Raw genomic sequence first — 10,463 nt, forward strand, 5'->3', positions numbered from 1 at the left:
TCTACCAAGCAGAACTCTTGAGAAGCAGCTAACCAAAGTCCTCAAAAATCAACCGGAGTTTAAAACTTCAACACAAAGAAAACTTAAGGTAAGAGAGATCCAAACAAAAAGAGTGAAAAAGGAAGGGACTGTTTAAGGAGGTAAACTGACAGGAGTACAGGGCCTAAAGGAATAGCTGGACGGAGATGATGGTAAGAAAATCTTTTAGAGTTCAAACCTGCAGGATCAGGTTGTAACTGTAGTCTGACCTTCACTTGACAGTCTGTTGTTGTGTTGAGTGTTTTGGCAGACTGGGCAAGAGTCTTGTCACTTGTGATTCAAAGGTCTTGTAGAGAGTAGGATTTTTTTCCGGACATAAAAAACAGCTCTGTCTTGTCCAGATTGAGGTTCGATTGTGGGCAGATCTCCAGCTGCAAATAGAAAGGAGAGCAGAGACGTGAGCTTTAATCTTGGTGTCAGAGGAGGAAAAGGGAAAGCGGCAGAGCCATCGCACAGCAGGAGATGTTGTGCAATGTGGTCATTAATGGTAGAGCTCGATTGAGAGGGTGCATTGTGAAACAAAAGTAGTAACTCAGAGCACAAGACGCTGGCAGATTTCCAGATCAGCACAGGTGGAAAGGAGTATGTGGTTGTTGATGTTCCGAAGGCAAGAAGGATGGAGAGGAGAGAGCGTGCCGTGTAAAGACATACTCAGAGACTATGTCAGAGCATATTTCAGAGCTTTGGAGAGAGAGAAAAAAACGGACATTTACTTTCTTCTAGTTTTTGAAACCACATGGTTCAAGGGTAGAGTGATTGTAGCTGATTGAAGGCAGCCAGATGTAAGTTAAAGGAGCATTTGATGATGTAGACACCAAGGGGGGATGCTGATTAGAACTAATGGTCAGGAAAGTCTGATTTGAAGAGAGAAGGCAGACATTTATGAAATGAACATCTTTGTTGGGAGTTGTAGATATACAGCTGTCCCTTCATCAAGGCCATTTACCATGGGACTAACTTTCTACATGATGTCACAGCTAAAATAGCAAAATAATCATTGGCTTTCACACAAGAAATGTCTTTCTTCACTCACCAGCCAAAAAAAAACAATGGTTATCTAAAAACGACGAATAAGTTCATTTTGAACCATGCCTGTGAGCATAATGGTACTATAGCAGATTCAGTATCACAAAACACTCTTCAGAGAGTGTTTCACATCAGGAAAAGCTGCATCTCAATCCAAAATTATACTGTCTACCAAGATACTGTATATATGGTATAGATATAAAAGGACGAAGTGTTTACACCCGCACTAGGGATGTGCTTAGCCAACAATGCTTTGCGCTAAATGCTAATATCAGCATGGTAACATGCTTATGCTTTGGAGGTACAGTGCTCACTATCTTAGTTGAGAGTTTGCTAATTAGCACTAAACACAAAGTACAGCGATGGATGACAGGAATGTCATGAGTTTTGCAAGTATTTTGTTATAAACTTAAGAATGGACAAATACAAACTTGAACAGATGAGGGTGTTAGATAAAAAGTTCAGAGTTGTGTAAGTGTTTTTAGTTCATCCTGAGGGAACACACGTGTGTATCAAATATGGCAATTCATCAAATTCAATCAAATCTCCTTCTTTCCTTTTTATTCTCCCAGTTATTTTTTTCATCTCTTTCCAATAAATGTAATTGCTCTTCCTGAATTCCTCTGACTTCTTTTCTGAGTGCTTTAATGGGGATGGGAATCACCAGACGCCTCCCAATACGATATCATCACGATACTTATACCACAATACGATATTATTGCAATTTTAAACATATTGCAAAATTCTGCAATATAGTGCAATTTATAACCTTTTTCCAACTTCTAATCTTTCCCAATTTCAAATGAAGTCCCCAAGAGGAAACTTTGTCAACATCTGTTTTATCTGAAAGGATACATTTCTCTGTTTGTTCATATCACTTCAATTTTATTGCTGAAAAATGGGATCGTCAAGCAGACAAACACATACAGTGTACAATAAAAAATAAATCGATACTTGGCGCCTGTGTATCGATACAGTATTGCAACTGAAAATATTGCAATACTGTGCTGTATTGATTCCCCCCCATGTTTTTAGTTCAACCACACCCTCCCTGCTTCCCGTTGGACCTTTACAGAATCCTATTAGTGACATTACTGAGAAAGGCCAAATATGGATGACGTTAGTGGAACGGATTTGGAGTGAATAAGGGGTGTTTTTGTGTGTGTGTGTGTGTGTGTGTGTTTCATAATTTCCATTTGAAGACTAATAATCTGCGCCAACAATGTCACAATTGTCAAGATTAAAAGGCAGGCATCTCGACAAAAAGCAGGCATGAAAAGGAAGGTGAATGGTTCAAATTGATGAGAAAGGAACTGGAAAAGTTCCATTTCGCACAATGACTGCTGTGAAAGTACCATTACTGAAGTTAATTAACCTAAAACGGTTCCATCGGAGCTGCACAATGGCCAGAAGTAAAAGGCTGTGGCTCTATTGGACAGGTCTCAGGTGTCTGTGTAAAATGTGTGTGAGGGAAAATAAGGCCAAGTTTGAAATATAGCAGTGTGTTGGACCACACGTTTAGCAAAATATGTCAAGATAGATAAATCTAAACATATCTGTAAATGATGGATCTAATGTGAAATGTTATCTGCATGTATGAACAAGTCAAAGAAGGTCAGGGCAAAGTGCCTGTTTCGTTCAAAGTCTTACTGGGGATCCAGATTAAAACTTTAAGCCTTACCGAACCAGTGATTGTTTCTTCAAACCTAAAATGATTATTAATAGCAAAGCAAGTGTCATGACCGTCATTTTCCTAGATAGCTAGCTACATCCATAAAACTTGTAGAGCTGCAGCTACTATACCCATTTAATCAATTAATGGATTCACAGAAAATTAATCAGCACAATTTTAATAATCTTTGTCTTATATAACAACTAAAATAACTTATAACTAAAATAACTAAAAATTGTACAGACAAAAAAAGCATGTTAAAAAAAAGAGACTTTGGCTTTGATCTTTGGCTCTGGAAATTTGTGTCTGGCAATTTTAACTATTTGTAGAGACAAAACGATTAATCAACAACGTATTTGGTAATTTAATTGAAAATGAAAATAATCGTTAAGAAAATAGTGACCGACAAATAGCCCTAAGCATGGATGACATCCACATCAACATTTTGAGTGAGGTTACGTTTCTATTAACTTTGAAACAATCATGTGTGGCAGTACATGTTACAATAAGAAACGTGTTGCAATTACATGTGTTGTGTATGTGTCTTTAAATCAGTAACACCCACCAATATCTGCTGTTGTGCAAACGCAAGCTACGGATGTACCAAAAATGACACCATTGCAAGTGTACAGCAGCTATAATCTATAACAACGTGAAACTGCACCTCAGACCAAATTAGCCCTCCCACCCAAACATGGCCATAGAAAAACTACAGGGCCAATAGGAGCTTATCATATAGCAGCCATGAGAGAAGGAACCATGAATCATAGCCTGATGACAGCGGAGTAATTTAAACTGCAGCACGCCTCAGGCTCATGTGTGCATCTGTGAGTGTATGTGTGTATGTGCATGCATGTATGACCGTACAGTATGTGAGAGCATGCTCCTCATCTGTGTGTCATCTCTCCTGTGTGTGCCAGTGAGCATAGAGGCCTACTACCGCTCAGCCCCACAGCCACTGGCAGGTAATGAGAGCTTTATGTGTTTTCATTACTTTGTGCCAGACAACAGAATCACACTGAGGGCTGTTGGCAGAGACAGAGGCTGGAGGAATGCAGTCGAATCTGATTAAGAAGCTGAGATATATGGTACCACAGGTGAGCAGCTAGGCTGACTGAACTAACAAGCCCCTGCTCTGGGGAGCAACACAACAAACACTCATGCCTACATCACAAAGTGGAAAAGCATGCCTACAGCTCTGTGTGCACACAAGCACAGTTCATAGACCACATTCAAACACTTAGTGATGTGCTGAAGGATATAAGTGAATGCATGCGTTTGTGCACATAGGGGCTTGTCCCTTTTTATTTAACATCCAAACTACCATATCAATGAGAGAAACATCAATATTTGATCGGTAAGGATCTGTCCAAATTTTAATTTTGCGACAGGTCTTGCCTTGTATGGAAAAATCAGGAATTAACGTAAGGCGGTTTGATGACTTTGTAAAATGCAATTGCCTTACTGTATTGTTACCACCACCACAACAGTGTTTACAATTAGGCTTGGTGGGTTGCGTCTGAGTTTCTGAACTACGTTAGTTCTCATTTACGAAGCCCCCCTGTCCTCCAGGCTGGAGAAATAAGATTGGTTTCTAGTAGCAGCCGGCTAGAGACCAATGTTATTTCTCCAGGCTGGAGGATGGCTCGTTTTGATGAAAATTTGTTTGTAGCTCATTGTTAACCTTACTACGTTAGGAAAGATCAAAGTCATTTGTGATGTAACATCATTTTGCTATAGAGGAACTGATGCCAGAAGTTTGAATCTGTGAATATTTTTCTAACTTTGCTCACGTTTATAAAACTGAGAGCACGGATTATGAAACCATCCGAATAGTTTATTAAACACTGAACGGATTATGAATCTGTGCGCATGGTTTAGTTTTTCTTCTCAGCGGACCCCAGGGGGGCTGAGTACTCATTTGAATGAACTTGACCTTCTATTTAAAGTGACAGCCCTAGTGACACTATAGAAAAACAGGCATTACCACAGGACATGAGACTTCCATCCAATGCTCCGAAGTGTTTATCACGCAGAAAAATGCAAATGTGATTATGCATGTAAAATGCAGATCCAAAATGTATTGATGCACAAATCTGATCCATCTGAGTAGAATAAAAGAGGGAACTGCTTTTGGATCGATATTTGGTATGCCCTGAAATACTTGTCATTTTGAGGGTTTTTAGAGAACAGATTTTATTCTTATTGTATTTATTCTATATTTAACTTTTAGTTGTTTTTTTAAATAGCTTAATGATTTACTGACACTAACATATTACTGGTCCTGACAGCGAATTTTGTTCCCTGTGTGTCTAACACGTTGAATGACAATAAACTTGCATTGAATATGCAGATACCCAGAGTATTGGAATCGGTACAGAAAATGTTGGATTGGTGCATTCCTAGCAAAATTGTAAACTCAGTCAATGGAAAAGGGGAACACAAGCAGGTGTGGATTCACTCTATGATGCCTGAACTGAGGTGACAGAGTGGCCATGCTAGCTGAAAATCATTCAGCTTCAATGGACAAAAAGTTCCCCCTTTTTCACAGATAGCTCACTACCAGAAAGACAGAAAGAGGAAAAAGTTAGAAAAAAATAAAGCGAAAGAAAAGGTTAAAGGGGAGAGAGAAAAAAAGCAATGAGGCAATGTGGACAGACAAGTGATAGATTTGTAGAGAAGATGGCAGGGTAATATAAGGTAAGTGCCTTGAGAATACAATATTTAATGTCACTGCCTGTGGACTCACATATATCCCTGATGAGTTTAGCCTGAATCCCAGCAACTTCATCAGATTTTTGCTACAGGCAGAGTACAGAAAAAGGAAATATCAAGGATTGGACTTGTCTCTCTTCTTTGCAATAAGAAAAGATAAAGGCTGGCTCAGGGAGAAATGCGGTAGTGGAAGCTACAGGAATTATTAGTAGTAAATTATAGATGAGGGACTGGAAATTGGTCTATTAGAGGAGCATTGAAATGAAGAGAGAAGTGATGAGCAGTGGTGGCAAGAGAACAAGCTGTAGTGTTACTGTGAGGAAGGGAAACAATTAGTTACTTCTGGAGTTAAGCTGCTATATTAAAACTTAAAGGCTAAATATTTGGGCTGTAATATATATTTTACAGATGCATGAATAGGCAACAATGTACTGTATGTTCCTACAACCTGAATTGACCAGTATGTTCAAGAAACAACTGCTACTTTAGTAACTATTGTGTGCAAGTCCAAAGCATTTTAGCACAATAAAACGATCAAATTATGTATTTTTTAAGTAAATAAAACAAAATTGTTTCTCACTTTGTTTGCTAAGTGATATATTGTTTTAATAAGATCCTAGTATCCCTTACTATACATCTTCCCAAGGTCATTTAACCAAATATGTATCACATTTGTTTTGTTATTTGTATTTTCTGTTTAATTCTGGCACCTTCAGCAGTAACAGTTTGTTATTGTCTTTTAGAGTGCATTGTTGTTGAAGTACTTACAATAATCTCAAGTGAGGATATAAGTAAAATAAGAAACTGGCTTAAAGTCTCTCCCTCTGGTCACAACGGATTTGAATTAATTTTGATGAAAACCGGGAGCCCAGCTCAACTCCCCGCCCCTCGAAACTCCCGACACCCTTAAAGTGACAGTTGTCCATCATGCGACCAATGCTGGGAAGCGGGGCGATCCCTCCCGTCCAAAACACCCCTGTGGTCCTCTACCATGAGTGTTTTTCTTTCTTCTGCCAAGCCCGCCATTAGTTATCTACGATGTTTGTTACACATTAATCTGGGTGGAAGAGTGTGGCATTAGAAACAATCCTTGGGGAAATGAGCAACAGAGCTATATATTGGGCTAGAAGAGCTAACTTAAGGGTTACCCTTGATGCATAGAGCTGTGCAAATGCAACTTAAAGTAGTACATAATAATAAGACCATCTTTGTAGGATTTATTTGTATGAAATTATGGCTCATTGGAAACATTGAAGTGTAAGCTTTACAAAATTAGTTTGAAAAGCTGATAAATTATATTATATTTTTGAATGTTTGACTTTGAGTGATTACTTGATTAATTGATGTATAGGTAATAACTGTGTTGGTATGATTTCAATCTGACACCCAAAGGTATAAAAAGGTACCTACAAAAACCATGCATTTGCCATATCCCATACAAAACTAGTAAAGAATGTGCGGTGAGAATATGGGCACCTTACGGCTAACTATGGCTAACTGTGGGAGTGGACATGAGATCCATGGACGTTTAATATTTGTAAAACAGAATAAGGTGCACATGCGGCTTCATAAATCTAACAAAAGAATGTCTGTTCATATTTCTGTGTGCATACACACAGTTTCAGTTGTTAATTTACACAAAGGTTTATGCATCTGGCCCCTGGACTGCTGTATCTTCTCCATCTTTACATAAAGGACCACTCGTGGATGCAAGTCCTGGAGTTTATTACATAAACCTAGATATCTTTTTATTTGTTTGTGTTTGATTTAATATTATCCTTCTCATACTGTCAAACTAAACCATGATATGAATAGTGCACATAGTGCATTGTAATATCAATGTTATTAATTTGGAACAGAAAATAGGAAACCAAATGCAACTCTAAAATTTCTTTCCTCCCGCATCGAGTCCGCCTTTATCTCAGTCTCCTCTTTCTGCCTGTCTCTTCCTCTCAGCAATCAGGTCAGTTATGGTGTCTCGCCAGCGTGCATGTGCGCCTACAAATCCTACTCTCACACGACTTGCAACCTGACTATGCAAGAAAAGAAGCATGGGACTCGGAGACACGAGAAGACTAAAGGGGGAATTGAGAATAAGGAAAATGTGTGGCATAGTTTGCCTTCTTTGAGGACGACCGAGACACAGGGACATAATGCTAGAAAAGAGGGATAGAGGGAATGAGAAATTAAAACATAAGTAAACCGAGAAGGGCATGTTGGCAATGCCACATCCTCCTGAGATCATGTCATCTATTTTTCTATTTTTGCTGCCTGACAAGCATGTTCTTTCACAGCATTGTGAATCAGCACCATCTCTCTTTAAATCTCTCCCTTTCGCCATCTTCAGCTTTCTCTCACAACCACACATTCACCTCCCCATGGATGCCATGTCACTGACTTGAAAAGAGGAGCATTTGCATTTCTCTTCCCCTGTGTATCCAAACTCACATGCTGATTCATGTGACTGTGAAAGTGAGTGTGTCTGTCTGAGTGTGTGCGTTTTTGTACATGTGAATATGCATACAGATACAGTATTCGTACAGATTATCACTTCTTGCGCAAACGCAGAGTGAGTGTGTGTGTGTGTGGTTGTATTTTTGACACTTGTTGTGTATCGTAAACGAATTATTCTCTTCAGCCAAACAGTGTTACGCTGTTAGACACGCAGCTTACAGCAGAGAGAAACAGAGCAGGATCTTGTCAAAGTGGTGGAGCACCTCAAGGCAGAAGAATTCATGGAAAATATGAACATCAGCAAAAATGTTTTCCACATCTTTCCACCATGCACAGTATATTGAATGACAAGAAATTTGAGAGATTTGTAGTTCCCATTTTGACCCCCTGTGAACAACCTTATGAACTTTAAAAAGGGGTGAAGTAAGCAAGAAACTTTCAGTAATTTGAAGCATCTTATCATTGTTAAAGTTGTCAAAAAGAAAACTGATTACCGGCCCAGATATACCACTAGTGAATGTATACTACAGCGTATATGCACATAGAGATGGCTGAGTAAGGAGCATCCAGTACAACTTCAATGCCCCTTGACATAGATTCTCCAACTTTCTGGAGCTCTGGATGGATTAACGTCATTCTTCCAAAATAGAAAACCGCTTACTTGGTCCTTTGATGATGATAATAATTTGGGACAACCAGATAGCGAGCATAAGCAAGAGTACAATTCGGTTTACAGTATATGATAGACACAAAGGTGACAGGTAGGGCTTGGCGATATGGAGAAAATCAAATATCACTATATATTTGAGCAAATACCTCAGTATTGATACAGCAAACGATATTTTATTTTTGACTTTAAAACCAGGAAAACACTTTTGTCATATTACAATATACAAAGTCTAAGACGATATCTAGTCTCATATCACGATAACGATATAATATATCGATATATTGCCCAGCTCTAGTGTCATCCAAGATCTAAGTGACGAGACAAACAAAATCTGCTTTAGCATTATGTATAGGCAGCCAGCACAGCAATTTACTAAAACATGTTTTCTTAGCCTGAACTTTTTTCAGCCATCCCAAGTCTAAACTTAAAAGAAGCGTTAAAGTTAAGCCTCAAAAGTGCAAAATAAAATTAAAAAGGCACTCTGAAGCAAAGTTTGATAGAAGCAGACATAAATATTACATTATCCCCTAAAATCCCAAACCTGTCACATCTGGCCATAATCCATGTAAGGATCTTTTGAGAAAAACCAAAAGCAGCAACATATCTAATTAAATAAACATTAATTAATAAACATAAAACCTGGACTTCACTGCAATTCCAAAACTAGCTTAAAAGCCTGAAATGAACTTTAAGTTTATACAAAAGAAAACCAAAAAGTATTTTGAACTAAAAATCTAAGGTCTTGTAAGGTTGCAAAGTTCTTTACACCTCAAAATATAAAACACAATGGACATAACATAGGCCTACTTAAGATAGACTTTACACCTCATTTTGCCATCCATCTCCTTGATCAACTTCAACCCACACAACAGATAAAAACAGTGATGTGGCATATTTGTATAGAGGTTGCAGTTTGCCGAAATTTCAGCTTAAACTGTTAATGTTAAAACACATAAAACCTTCTATTCAAAGAGCTACCATAACTGCATGCATAGTGTTCAGAATGCTTTACATGATTGTGTCCTTTTAAACTGAGGCACATTTACATATACAGTGGGGCTGGAAAGTTTGGGCACCCTGCAGAGTTAATCCCTTGTACTGCCCCCTTTGGCGAGTATCACAGCTTGGAAACGCTTCTTGTAGCCAGCAAAGAGTCTTTCAATTCTTGTTTGAGGTATCTTTGCCCATTCTTCCTTCCAAAAGTTTTCCAGTCCTTTGAGATTACTGGGCTGTCTGTCACGCACAGATCTTTTAAGGTCTATCCATAGATTATCAATTATGTTGAGGTCAGGAGATTGTGAAGGCCATGGCAAAACCTTAAGATTGACATCATCTGACATCACCTTTCCAGACGATGATTGAGAACAATCCATGACACTGTCAGGTCTCAGCTTTCCAAAAGGGCGGTACGTGCTAAAAACTCTGCAGATGCCATTATTTTGTTTTCTGTTATTTTGAAAGTCTAAATGATGGAAATAAAATCTAACTTTTTGTGACATATTGTACAAATGTCTAACGTGTCATTTGATGCCTTTTAGAGATTTTTCCATCTTTTCTTAGCTTCTTTATGCAAATGAATACATTTTTTTTTACCTGAGGTGCCCAAACTTTCGAGCCCCACTGTAAGCTTGTCCAAAATTTAACAAAACACTGAAAAATGTGCAGAAAATAAATCAGGAAACAGCATAACCAAAGGTTTGAAGAAAGCAAAATCAATGCTCCTTTGTCAAGTTGAAAAAATTCAAAAAGAACAATCATGACAGGACAAAGGCAGACAGACTGTGGTAAATTTTTATACTTTAGAATACCAGAGGGGTGCAAAGGCATCAGCCACCTACTTTGAGCTTCATTTTGTCTCTTTAGAAACAAATGGGTGACGTCAAGCAG

Source organism: Etheostoma spectabile, chromosome 13, assembly GCF_008692095.1.
Source record: "Etheostoma spectabile isolate EspeVRDwgs_2016 chromosome 13, UIUC_Espe_1.0, whole genome shotgun sequence".
NCBI classification, from domain to species: domain Eukaryota; kingdom Metazoa; phylum Chordata; class Actinopteri; order Perciformes; family Percidae; genus Etheostoma; species Etheostoma spectabile.